Below are 10099 nucleotides of genomic sequence, written 5' to 3' on the forward strand. Positions count from 1 at the left end.
GTGTTGTAGCACTGAACTACAGGGTTTTATTTCTGTGTGTTATTTTCAGCTTTTTAGGCTCTTGGAAGAAGCCCCTAGTAGCTCTGAAAGACTGTATTATGCTGTGACAGCAGTGAACTTATTCCTCTTGTAAATGTTAAAGCTGATTATCAGAAGTATGAGAAGTGACAAATTAATTGCAAATTGCTTGGAAATAGAATTTCACTAACCTGTGATGGATCTTTTGATTTAAAAACTTGATCTAATATAGTAACTGGAATAACTAGACTTTAGACTTAAAGCATTTTGAAGTGTTTACAGCTTCTTCCACATATTTTTGTCAGCTCACTGATTAATAGGGTTAGTGTTGTTCTCTGCATGTTGAAGAAATTAAAATTGATTTATTTCCTTTCTGCTGATGCTTACAAAAAATGTAAGATCATTAAGAAACAGAAATGGCATTTTCTGCTTTGACTTGACTAAATTTTTCATCTTGTTTTGTTTGGGCTTTTTGGGGGTTTGGGTTTTTGTTTTTGTGGTTTTTGGTTTTTTGTTGTTTTCTTTTTTTCAAAAGCTGGATTGAAAATATGAAGACAACGGTCCACAAAATGTAGAGGGTGCCTAAAACTATATGAAATATAATGCTTGGCATATCTGGGGTATGGTACTGTAGTAGAGACTAATGGCATCTATGGAATTCTTTGGATAATACTCTGCAAATCAGAAGTCTTAAGTGAGCTGAAGCTTTGTGAGAAAGGGCTTAAGCTATGGCTTTTTACCCTGAGGTTGGAAGTTTGTGTTCAAGGCTAGGAAGAAATGTTTCATTACTGGTGTGATGCCTATACTTAGATGAAAAGACTGACATAGTCATTCTGAAGACACTAAAGGAAGAATCTGAGTCTGTAGGTCAGATTCCTAACAATAATTTCTGAGAGAAAAGGGCAGAAATTTTGTCAATAGATGCATGTTTTAAATGTTCTAATGAAGATGTTACACCCTTCTCTCGCTTCTCTATATTTGCACATGTCATTTGCACAAGTCTGACGCACCGTTGAGATAATCTCTGTTCCAAGTTATTCAACAGAATGTTTGGGGTTTTTTTCCAAGAAAAATACATCTCTGCCATTGAATTACTTTTTCTGTTATCAACACAACACCTTTTTTTCGCTTCAGTCATCTTTTTCCCCTTTCTGGTCCATATTGCCTTTGACCATGTTAATTTATTTATAAGTTATTAAAATGCGTAGACATGTTTTTAAACCCTGCTTACTGTCCAGCAAGAGTTTTCCCATCTTTTTTACTCATACTTTCATGCTCCCTGTGCTGTTTTACAGTGAATCATTCTCTGGTATACATACCAATATGAAATAGTATTCTTTCTTTCCTATCTGTCTTATTCAAGGCCCTGAGAAAATGATGCTCATTCCTTTAATATTACCTTATTTGGGACTGAGATTAATCTGGACATAAGAACAGCAGAAAGGCAGAACACATTGAGAATATACTGTTCAGGACCTGTGCTTTTGGTTTAATTTTTTGCTTCTTGTATATATTTCAGTACACAATCAACAAAGCCAACAGGCTTTATTTAGGTATTTTAATTCCTTTCCATGGTCTTAAGCACTTCCCCCCCTTCCCCTTTCCCCGCTCCAATATGTGTTCTAACTGGAATCTTTATGATTTGTGGACTTTCAGATCACAGAACTGATAAATTGTAGTGTGGGGATGAGTCTCTTCAGCATTGTAGTTTGGAAATGTAGATAGCAAATATGAGGCTGCATTTAGGCTTTCTTGCATTTGCCTTTGAAATGATTACCATATCTTTAATATCTATGATTTGCTCCAGATCTCAGATGTTGAATTCTAACTCCTTATTCACTGCTGGATCTGGTTAACGTCAAAACTCAAAAGAATGCCAAACCAGAGCAATGGGACGGATTTGAAATATGCATAAAAATAAGTACAAGTCATTCTCCTGCTGTGATTTTTAACAATGGAAGCACGTGAGTGGAAGGGTACGACTTTGTCTTACTTAGTTGAGACTCAGTTTGTGGCTGACCTGATTTAGTCTCTTCTGCACGATGTCTGCTCAGCTATCTCTAAAGAGCTGTGACAAGCTCCTTTTAAAATGCACGTATTTCAGAATGGTAGTTTATTTAACATTGTAAGCTGTGAATAAATGTATGCAAGTAACGTATATCACTGGCTGTATTAAATACCAGTTGCTTATTGAATTCTTTCAGGTCTGAGTTGCACACTCACTGTTTCTAGTAAAACCCAAGTATTGTACTTATGAATGTAGTGGACACCTCTTGCATTACTATATATATTTTTTTTAGAATGGAAGATTAAGATCTTTATGTAAAGATATTTTAATAATTGCTATTAAACTGTGTTCTGTTGCTAAGATTGCCAGAACTTACCTTTGTGGCAATAAACTGTCTGTAAGCAAATATGTCAAAGTTTAATATGCACTTGCAGTAAATGGCATAGAAGAATGTGGACTGGAAGCAGGATTATTTTGCATAGAAAACTTTTTATATGTCATATATTTACATTTGTAATATATAGCATTGTAGCTGTGATTTGCTTTCAAAAAGCAATTCAAAATTGTAACTAGTATTGCTGCTTCTAGATACATTGTGGTGCTCTTTTTTGGAAGAGCACTGTGCTGACTTTTGCTTTCTGGTTCCCTTGTTCGTTTTCTTTACAGCACCATATTTTGTTAGGATGTTTCCCAGAAAATGTAACTGCTGCCCAAAGAGTTTACAAGCTTAGGACCAAATTTTACTCTTCTGCCAGCCCCCTTTCAGCCCAAGCTTAAGGAAGGCGAATGAGAGAGAGAGAGACCAAAACAAAACAAAAAAACACTCTGCTGTCACTATGCAGAGTATGTATTAATTAAAAACCAAAAGTGGGATTGATTCCAAGTTCACAGGCCTGTGTGAACCGTAGCTGCATTTTTAACCACGTGTACTGGGACAGAGTCATGTGCCATCCATATTCCCATTACCCAGAAGGGAGAACCATCTGTGCAAGCAAAATATGCTCCGTTTTGAAAGGTGGGAAGACCAGAGCTTGTCAGGCACACAAACTTGTGTGGATGTGGCCAGTTGGAGCTGGGGTGCAGGATGGCCAAAGGGAACCCATGTTAGAAGTGATACAGGGGCGCGTAGAATTGTTTTCTTCTGTTGTGACCCTCCTTCCCCAAAGCATAACCGAGAGAACACATGGCATCTTCCTTTGGCTATTGCACTCCATCCTTTTGCTTTGACAACAGATGCTACATCCTGGAATTGTGGGGGAATATTTAAAAAACTCTTGCTTAGTTTGTACTAAATGGCTTTGAAGGCAGCTTACCCACCTGTGCTTCATTTGGCTAATGCCTTGGCTTCACCTAGTGCACCGATACTTCCTCAACTACCCGATGTACTGCTGTTACTGATTCTGTGAAAATATCTCCCTTAGGAGCCTTGCAAATAGCAGTTATCACCCGTAAGCTGAGAAATGAAATGTGTGGAAAAGGTAAAAATGTATTTGTTGTACTAATTTCAGAACTGCTAGTCTGAATAGAGAAGTGTTTTGGTTGGAAATACATCTTTGATGGCCTTTTTATGTGGCCGTCACTTCAATAAAATTCACCTTTACCCAACAGCATGCCTTGCTTTTTTTCCTGAACGCCTGTTCTTACCTGAGAAAATGCTACTTGGGTGCAGGGTAGAAAACAAGGGGATGTTTACTGTAGTATTAAAGAGAAGATTTTATGGAGCTGGTATAGTAGCTGCCATCTTTACTTTGGAACACATTAACAGGGATGGATACTTCTGGAAGTAGTGAATGGAAGAGGAAAAGAAATCCGTTTATGTTTTTTTTAGGAAAAAAAGTTTTCAAAAATAGCTCATTTAAATTACTTCAAACTTGTTACTAGATTGTCACCAACAATCTGATGGTATCTGACATGAAGGAGAGGAGGGATGCAGAAGGTGTTGATGTGCTTGTTGGAAGGATTGCACTTAGTATTTTTAAGTACTAGCTACCTCATAAATCAGCACCCCTTCCGAATAGCCCTCAACTTTGAAGTGGACAGAACCACCTCTTCCCTCATTCTCTGCGATAATTTTTCTACATCTGCACAGTTGTCATAGTGCAAAAATTAGATGCTCTGTGGATAAAGTGGTGGGTGGTTGGTTTGATTGATTGCTTGACGTGATTGAAGCTTGGTGTGTTTATCTTTTTGCCATCCATTTTTTTGTTAGGCTATGCTTACTATACAAATAGGTGGTCAGAGAGGGGTTCGTATGGTGCGTAGAGAGGTTGACATAACAACTGAATATAAAACAATCAAAAAAAGCGCCTGATATTTAAAGTCAACTTCTAACGGCTTCCATGTAAGTGTATATATGTGCTAGGGGAAGGGAAATAATATATTGTCTGACTACTTTTCAAACTGAACTTGATCTAAAATTTATCATATTGTCTTACAAGGATGAGAAGGTGCTTCCTTCCTGTCCTGTGTTCCTCGGGCTCATCCTGGGGATCAAGGCTGGACTGAACAATGAAGACTGAGGATGGTAAAAGAAAGTAGAAAGATAGGCATCAGCTACTGCTCCAACAATCTGGTCCACTTTGGTAGTAGTGAATCTCTTATTCTTTTTGCTGTCAGTTGAATGCCTGTAGGTTTCTTAAGAATCCAGTGTAAAGGTAATTGGTTTAAAAAACACTGTGCTCCTTTGGGCATGGGCACAGTCCCAGTCCTCTTATAATGGCCCTTGAAAGTAGTGTAAATTGATAGGCACAGGCGAGCAGCTGTATATGAGAATAGGATTTAAGGGTGGTTTTTATTGTTTCATCTAGAAGCTTAATTGCTTGAAAATCAAAGCTTTTTCTGAGAACACTCGGAATGTTTCCAGAGTGGAGGTACGTATTAGTTCTTGGATCTCTTGCCCTTTGCAGAATGCAGAACATCTCAAAAGTAAAAACCACTGAAACCATTACAGAATTCCAGAAAAAGGCTTTTACTTAAGTACTGTATTACTGTTGTTATTCCCTTTTCTGGAGTTAAGTTGCTGATGCTCAGCATTACTTTTGCCAAGTAAGAGAATGCCAATCATATCATTTTGGCTTTCAGCATCCAAATATTTACACAGACTAGTGAACATTCCTCTCCCAAGCAGTCACGCCGTCTACTTAAACCTGCAGCTCCAGCAATCTAGGTGAAGCTGCCAAGCTTTGCAGGGGGACGGATGGGTGGTCGCTTGGCTCCATGGGCAGAAGGCTATGGCCTTTGGAAGAGGGGAGAGAAGCAGCTGGAGGCAATAAAAACTTCAAGAGCTCCTGTTGTTGCTGCAGTGGCTCTCTGGCCCTGCCCTAATCAGCCTTTCTCTTGGAAACTGGTAAAACCAGTTGTTTGCAGAGCAAACTCTCCTTGCATACTTTTCTTGCAGGAGGAAGATTTTCAGAGAACGCAGAAAAGCTAACGCTAGGTTTTGTAACATTCTGCGGAGGATGGAATTCGCAGTGACAAAAAACTTAAAATAGAAGAATGACAGATGTAAATGACTTTGGGTTGGTGCTTGTTTCCCCCACTGTGAGTTATTCCAAGGTATCTGACTGGCTTCTGTGCTGCTTGACTCTGGAGCTGCATTTCCTCTCTTTGGAGGACCTCTGAACACTGGCATTAGCAAAACGGTCCAAATAACCATACCAAATAATAAACAGGTAATTCTAACTGGTTCCATCAAATTGTTGTCATCAAGCAATGGCTTTTTTTTTTGTAACCAATGGTGATACCACTGATCTTGCAGTAGCTAGGGATGCTTGTGCTAAAATGGAGTCCACATGCACTAGATTAAGGCCATCCTTAGATGTCAGATGGGTTTGCCATCATGTTTGTTCCCTACCTTCTGCAGTTGAGCACAGATGACTTTGAAAACTGTTTCTGATGGGTGGGTTAGGAATTTGGGGTGGCTCAAGGAGTGGTTTATTTTTTATGATAGGTGGAGCATAATGAGAATAGTCTGATAAACTCTTTTTATAGCTCTATTTATCGATGTAGACTAAGCTTTCTGTTTGGAATAGACGTCATGAACTTTTTTTAAAGCATCACTAACAATAAACGCTGCTGTGGACAAATCGCCATATTCTTCTGTTATATGCAAGTGGCGTACAAGCTTGAATAAAAATATGGGAATAATACCACAATCACCAGAAGTAATTGTTACTTTTCAAAGTACCTGTTTTGTGGTGCTGCCATAAGCTTTTTCTTTAGCCATTAGTGTGTCCGTCCAGTTACAAACTTTGTCATGAAGCAAAAATTTAGTCTGCTGAATATGGAAATGTAATGATCAATTTTGCAGTGTTTTGAGAACAATCTACAGAAGTTATATCCCTGTTCTTGCACAATCTCCTTCCATCTTCCAAGAAAAGGTGAAGCCAAATACATGAGGCATGTCTAAAATGCATGAAGCAGAAATTTGACTTTGATTTTATAAGGATGTCAGAATCATCACTAAAATAAAGTCTGTTAGTATTCCCAGTAAACTATATACTATTTTTAAAAATAGCAAAATTTTTTATGGAGATCAAAAAGTGGTCAAAGCTTATTTCTACAATTGAGTTGTAAAGTTATTAATGCTGAGCAAAAATGTGAAACCTAAATAATTTGTTACTTATGAATTCATTAACAGTTTTGCTAGGAATATTTAGCTGGACACCCTGTGTTCAAAAATTATTTGTACTTAAATGGTCAAAGTTTCCTTTGCTGTTGTTTTAACTTCGTAGCTTTGGAGGTATGACATGAGGAACACTGACACAGTTGAAATCCATTGATTATATGAAGGTAAACAAGGCTGCTGTGTTAACAGGCACTCAGCACCAATAACAACATGAGTAAGAACAACCATCTGTGGTTGCATGAAGTTCTGGGAGAAAGCAAAAGCTAAAGCGAATACTACAGGTGGAAGTTACTTATTCAAGTCTCTTCATATCACTATGGCAAAATTGTAAAACACTTCTGGAAATGAAAAAGAACTTAATGTAAAGATGCCGATAGTTGTGATCGGAGAGACAGGCAACTTCCTTCACCAAGCAGCCACCTTCTCATCTGTCTCCCCAGTAACCCTTCCCTTCTCACTTCTTCCCCAGGCCTAATAATGGTCTTGTTTGGTGTCAGCAAAGCTGATAATGTGTGTAGCTCTGAATAGGTAAAGGTTCTGTGCTGTCACTTCTACCACTGCCAGCTGCAGTACTATACGCTGGCATTTCAACAGCGATGGAAGACTTAAAGTGCTCTGGAAAGAGCATATGGAATCATGTGTCTACCTAAAACTGCTTTTTACTCTAGGCTAGCAGGGAGAGATGGGAGGGGAAAAAAAAAAAAAAGACATTAATTTTGTGATTAGTATGCTGGTCTGGAGACATGGAGCCCAAAGTCCCTGCTTTGCCACATGCTTCCTTTGTGAATTTCATTTCAGTTTCTCTGTCTCCGTTTCCTCACTTGTCTGCTGGGGATAATGGCACTTCTCCTCCTGATGCCAAGTACATTAGCAGTAGAATGTTTAACTGCATAGGAAGAGAATGGTTGTAGTCTTTCATTAAATTGGACTGGAAAGAGTGACCTTTTTTTGAGTTTGCAGTGTGTGTTTGTGAATCCTATTAAATTATTTACCTAAGTATTCTGGACTGAATTTTACAAGTTAATTAGAATGCCAGCATGCTCTAAAACTATATAATGGAGGATTAATAACAATTAAGAATTGTTATGTCTGCTGTACAGCAAGATGCAACAAAAATTTACATCAGACCCCAAAGCCAAAGCGCAAACTTGCTGCAAAGCACACCGAGGCTAGGGAGGAAATCTGAAACTAATTCCTGGCTTTTCTTGGTACGGTGTTTCCAAAAGCTGCTAGTACTTAGCGTTTGGCATACGTACGTGTTTGGTGGAGGCTCTCCCACTCTCTATGAATGCCTTTGCTACTTTGAGATTATATTGCTAGTGGAGTGGGCTCTAGGGATGCCGTCTTTAAAAGCACGGGAAAACTGCACATGGTGCAATTCACTTGCCATTAAATCTATTCATGTGCTCTCTTAAAGAAAGGACCGTAACGGCTGCGCTCGTTGGCAGGCCCTGCCTGTTAATTATTTCCAGAGTTTACTGTTTCGGAGTTTGCTGCCTTGTTAGTCGCACGTCTGCCCAGCCATCTCCTCCCATCTCAGGCTGTGCTGGGCAGCGATACTGCTCTTCGGCCTGGCTCAGCAGCCGGGGGCAACTGCCTCATAAGGCTCCCCAGGAGGGTGGGCAATGGGAGAGACCTTGAAATCCTTGCAGACAAAATGAGGTTAATTAAAGACAGTCATGAAGTTGCCTACAAGTAATGGCAGACTGCCAAAAGATGATTAGAAAAAAACAAAAGGGTACTATAACCTTCAACTGGCACAGAATGAGTACTTACTTAGATGAAATAAGGAAGCTCTGCTGACAGACTCATTAAAATGAGTGGGTGTTTTGGGTTTGGGTTTTTTTTTTTTTGGAAGTTGAATCACGCTACTGTTTGTGAAGCATCACTTAGACTGTTTGAGGTTGGCAGGCACCTCTGGAGGTCATCTTGTCCAACCCCCCGGCTCAAGCAGGGCCACCTACAGCCAGTTGCTCAGAACCTTGTCCACATGGCTTTTGAGTACCTCCAAGGATGAAGACTCCAGAACCTCCCTGGAGCGACCTGTTCCAGGGCTGGGTCACCCTCACAGTGAAAAAGTGTTCCCCAATGTTCAGACAGACCCTCCTGTGTTTCAGGTTGTGCCCACTGCCTCTGGTCCTGTCACTGGGCACCACTGAAAAAAGCCTGGCTCTGTCCTCTTTGTACACTCCCTTTTCAGGTATTTATTTTAATTTATAAGGTCACCCTGAGCCTTCTCCTCTCCAGCTGAACAGCTCCCTCAGCCACTCATCATAGGAGAGGTGCTCCAGTCCCTTAGTCACCTTAGTGGCCATTTGTTGGACTGTCTCCAGTATGGCCATGTGTCTCCCACTTGGGGAGCCCAGAACTGGACCCAGCACTCCAGGTGTGGCCTCACCAGTGCTGAGTAGAGGGGAAGGATCACCCTCCCCTCTTCTGGCATACCATCCCTTCCCTTTTCCAGCCATATATTTTATTTCCCTCTTTGTACAGAAACGCATTCCCAAAATTTTGCTGTTTGGATTCCTAAACTTGGCAAGCAAAACCAAACTGTGCCGAGGAGCAAAGAAACAAACAACAACAGTCTGATGTGTCTGTTTCTACAGTTGAAGTTCTGTCCAGACCCATGCTTCTCAATCAAGTATCTTTTCTGAATTATAATCCTGAAAGTTTATATTCTTTTCCTGGTCATAATGGATACTGAAGTAGATGTACTCTGTGTACATGTAGTTCAAATTACTCTTGCTGATGTCTGTTCACTTCCACCTGCCTATGCTGATTTTCACTGGCTTAACATATTCCCTGAGCATATTGTCTTCTTGGAGCCATGTTGAGACTTCCTTAACCCTGACAGTCAAATATTTGCATTTTTCATTTCACCACGCCACTTCCTTGTTCCAATATTGAGGATGGCAATGGGTGGTGATACAGATGGCTTAATAATCCTGCATTTTCCATAATGCTCTTTGCATTCATGCGTTAAGTCTCTGAAACTTGTATGTTATTTGAGAGACCTAAGTCTCTGAATCCCATTCCAAAGGTTGCTTCTCTCCGAGTAAAGCAGCGCCTCAGCCTTCAGGTTTGGCAGCTCCGGTGTTAAGGTTACTTGTTTGTATTTACTTTCTAAAGGCGGCAGCTGGACCTGAGCGAGGTGCTGGCCTTCTCCCACGCGATTCCTTATTACTACTGTTAAGTTTTTAAGTATGTTCATTAAAAATGGAATCTTGCTGCAGTAAGTAAACACTCACCTAAACCTACCTGGTGCCTTAAGGCGAGGCGTTAGCTCTCCTGCTAGAAACAACACCCTATTACGCCACCACGCGTAAGAAGTAGTAAAAATACTACTTGCGATTGTTTGGACAGAAATTTTCTGTTCTGGAAAAAAAAGCAAGCCAACAAAGCCAACACAAAACCACCCAGCAAGAGACGCTCTGCCGCAGCCGCCC

This window comes from Phaethon lepturus, unplaced genomic scaffold (genome assembly GCF_000687285.1).
Source record: "Phaethon lepturus isolate BGI_N335 unplaced genomic scaffold, ASM68728v1 scaffold11146, whole genome shotgun sequence".
Lineage (NCBI taxonomy): Eukaryota > Metazoa > Chordata > Aves > Phaethontiformes > Phaethontidae > Phaethon > Phaethon lepturus.